This window comes from Arachis hypogaea, chromosome 4 (assembly GCF_003086295.3).
Source record: "Arachis hypogaea cultivar Tifrunner chromosome 4, arahy.Tifrunner.gnm2.J5K5, whole genome shotgun sequence".
NCBI lineage: Eukaryota > Viridiplantae > Streptophyta > Magnoliopsida > Fabales > Fabaceae > Arachis > Arachis hypogaea.
Genome location: NC_092039.1, coordinates 60,125,537 through 60,129,373, shown reverse-complemented (window position 1 = coordinate 60,129,373; position 3,837 = coordinate 60,125,537). Strand labels below are relative to the sequence as shown.

The following is a 3,837-nucleotide window of genomic DNA, read 5'->3' as shown; positions in this document are numbered from 1 at the left end:
ATACTCAGAATCTACCACAGAAGGGACTCTTAGAGGAACAGGATCTACCCAACCAAGACCACTTGGAATCTTGGTTGACATCGCTTGAAGAACCTTTCGAGACATAAAATTCTTGCCTACAAAGAAGGATACAACAGCAAGCAAAATCACATAAAAGCAGACAGCAAAAACCCATTCAGCAAAGCAAAAAACAAAGATCTCTTAGAAGAAAATACAGCAACCCGGAGCAAAATACCAGAGAACAAAAAAGAGTCCCCCCCATGTACAAACAACTGGCGGCGCCTCTTTTCGGGGCAACCCAGGCATAGAGAAAAAGAAACAGAAGCATATGTACACAAGAAAAGAGATGGGAACAAACCTGGAAAGAAAGAAACGAGGACGACGAATGGCGGCACAGAGGAAACCCCGGAAAGACACGCGGAAAGATTCAGGGAAGAAGAACAAAGAAAAAGGAAGCGATGCTCAAAAAAGGAGAATCGCGAAAACTCAGAAAAAAGGAAGGGAACAGAATAAACGAAGAAAAGGGGGAAAGGGGCAAATAAATAATGCCTTCACAGAGCCCGAACGGAAATCGAGGAGAAACGGTAAAATGCAATAAATGCAGGAACGGCCATTTTTGAAATTTTGAAAAACTACTATGCCCGAGCTCGACCTCTCAAAAAGGACGAACTCGGGCAGGGGCACTGTTCATACCCTGACCGAGCTCCTCCAAACTCGGCAAAATCCATGAAAGGTCCGACCTCGTCCCAAAGGCCCACGCCTGAGGTCGGACCTCGGACAACAAAGCTAAGAAGGCCCATCAGAAGGAACGCAGCCCAAAACCTAAAGGCCGAAAAGGCCTAGGAAAGGCGGTTCCACAAAGATAGGGATAAAACTCCCAAAAGATAAGATAAGATAAGAATATCTTATCCAGGGAAGATCACGGCCAACTATTATAAATACACTGGAGCACCCAGGTATAACTCACACTCTAATTCCACTCAAATATCTGCTTGGACCCATGCTAACTTAAGCATCGGAGTGTCATTGCAGGTACAACCACCAACCACTCTGCACATCAAGCTCGGGTCATCAATCCCCCCACCTCGGGCCTCTCTAAGACGACCGAGTTGCACGTTTCAGGTAACCCCCGGAACAGTTATATTGCTTGTCTCATATGACTTTGATGGTTTTAGTTCCTCTTGGATTACACTTGGTTGTTTCTCTTTCTAATCACACTGGTTGTTACCAATGGGGGGTTTTCAGGTGTGGTACTTGTGCTCCCATGCTTGTCTCTTCCATCAGCTCTTTCTTGTGCTCTTCCTCTGACTTTTTGTTATCATAATCTGCTTCTTGTGAGGGTTTGAAAACATTGAAGGTGAGCTGCTCATCATGTATTCTCAATACTAGCTCTCTTCACTCCACATCTATAAGTGCTCTGGCTGTGGCTAAGAATGGCCTTCCCAGAATGATGGGGTGACTGGGATTCTCTTCTATTTCCAGGATAACAAAGCCTGTGGGAAGAAAGTAGTTCCCAACCTTCACTAACACATTCTCAACCACTCCTATTGCCTATTTTTGGGTTTTGTCAGCCAGTTTGATGATTACGTCTGTAGGTGTTAGCTCATTGATTTAGAGATTTTTCATGAGGGACAGAGGCATTAAGTTGATGCTTGCTCCAGGTCCCAGAGCCCTTTATCAAACATTGTCTCTCCTATAGCACAAGGAATGTGAAAACTCCCTAGGTCCTTCTTCTTTGTAGGTGGCCCTATTTGGATAAGAGCACTACACTCCCTATTCATCTTTATTGTCTGTCCACCCTTCAATGAACTCTTTTTGGCCAATAGCTCCTTTATATACTTGATGTAGGAGGGCATTTACTGGAGGGCCTTAATGAATGGTATATTTACATCAAGAGATGCAAACATGTCGAGGAACCTTGAATACATTCTCCCTGCTACACCATCCTTAAGCCTTTGGGGGAAGGGTGCATATGGATTCAGGATCTCCCCTTTCTTTAGCTCTTCCCTGAGTATGGGTTGGGGTGCATGATTTTCCTTCGGACTGTCTTGGAGGTGTTCTGTTTGTATGTCTACTTCCTCCACACTCCTCTCATCACTTGTCGTGATCATCTTACATTCTTCCCACCTGACCTTCCTTGTTTCTCCTCTTGGATTCTTCTCCGTGTTGCTGGGAAATCCATCAGTGGGTTTGGGAATTTATTGAGATAGATACCCTACTTGGGACTCCAGTCTCTTGATGGTTTCCCCTTGGTTTTTGATATTGGCTCGCATTTTATCCTTAAAACACCTTATTGTCTTTAACTTCTCTACATATGTCTTCAAGTAGAGTCTCAATCTTTGAAAGTCTATCCTCGGTTAGTGATGGTGGGGTGAGATTAGGTGGTTGTTGATAGAATCTCTGTGAGGTATGTTGGTGAGTTACATTGTTGTTAAAATTGTGGTTGTGGCGTCTCTGGTCTTAGCCTTGGTCTTGTTGATTTCTCCACCCAAAATTGGGGTGATTTCTCCATCCAAAATTGTAAGTTTTGGAGTATGGATCATGGATTTTTCTGGGTGAGTTCCCAACATAATTGGCTTGTTCCCAGTCACCTTCTTCCCCTACATTCACTCCTTCTTGAGCTGGTGATGAAGTGATGACTGCTGTAACTTTGTTTTCCTCCACCTTCTTGGTAAGATCTGCTAGCTGCTTGGTGATCATCTTATTTTGAGCCAGCAATGCATCCATGTGATTCAGCTCCATCACTCCTCGAGTGTTGCTTCTTTCAGAAGCATAGAAGTAGTCATTCTCAGCTACCGTCTCAATGACATCTATGGCTTCTTCAATGGTTTTCTTCTTGTTTAGAGAGCCCCCTGAGGAATGGTCTACAGCCTTCTTTGACTCATAAGAGAGACCTTCATAGAAAATGTGAAGCTGAACCCATCAACATGTCTGGTGGGCATCTTCTTGTTAAGTCCTTGAATCTCTCCCATGCCTCATAGAGAGTCTCACCATCTTGTTGCCTGAAAGTTTGCACCTCAGCTCTCAGCCTGTTAATTCTTTGAGGAGGGTAGAATCTTGCCAAAAATTTGTTCACCACATCTTTCCAATTTGTTAAGCTCTACTTTGGGAAGGACTCCAACCACTTGGATGCTTTGTCCATGAGTGAAAAAGGGAACAAAAGCAGCCTATAGACATCTGGGTGGACTCCATTAGACTTCACAGTGTCACATATTCGCAGGAACGTGGTTAGATGTTGATTGGGGTCTTCTTGGGCACTTCCTCCAAATGAGTAGTTGTTCTGAATAAGGGTGATGAGTTGGGGTTTTAATTCAAAGTTGTTGGCATGTATAGTGGGCTTTTGGATGCTACTTCCACAGTTTCCTGGATTTGGATTGTTGTAAGAGCCTAGAACTCTCCTTTCTTGCCAAGCATGATTTGCAGGGCCTTCTCTGACATGGTTGTGAGCTTCTGCTTCATGGTTGTTTTCCAAGTTCTCCTCCATGTTTGTTTCAAAATACTCTTTCTCTTTCTTAGCACCAACAACTCTTTTCCCTCTTGCTTCCCTCCTTTCTCTTTCGAGGGTCCTCTTGATGAGCGGATAATTTATACGCTTTTTGGCATTGTTTTTAGGTAGTTTTTAGTAAGTTCAAGCTAATTTTAGGGATGTTTTCATTCGTTTTTATGTTAAATTCACATTTCTGGACTTTACTATGAGTTTGTGTGTTTTTCTGTGATTTCAGGTAATTTCTGGCTGAAATTGAGGGATTTGAGCAAAACTCTGAAAAAGGCTGACAAAAGGACTGCTGATGCTGTTGGAATCTGACCTCCCTGCACTCGAAATGGATTTTCTAGAGC

General features: G+C 43.4%; 1 non-coding gene across 1 annotated transcript; it reads left to right on the top strand.

Annotated features, from left to right (window-relative positions):
* The first annotated feature begins 2,927 nt into the window (after nucleotides 1-2,927).
* Nucleotides 2,928-3,031, top strand: LOC112798399 (small nucleolar RNA R71). Its single transcript, XR_003200011.1, has one exon. It is a non-coding gene; the product is annotated as a small nucleolar RNA R71 (small nucleolar RNA).
* Nucleotides 3,032-3,837: the final 806 nt, after the last annotated feature.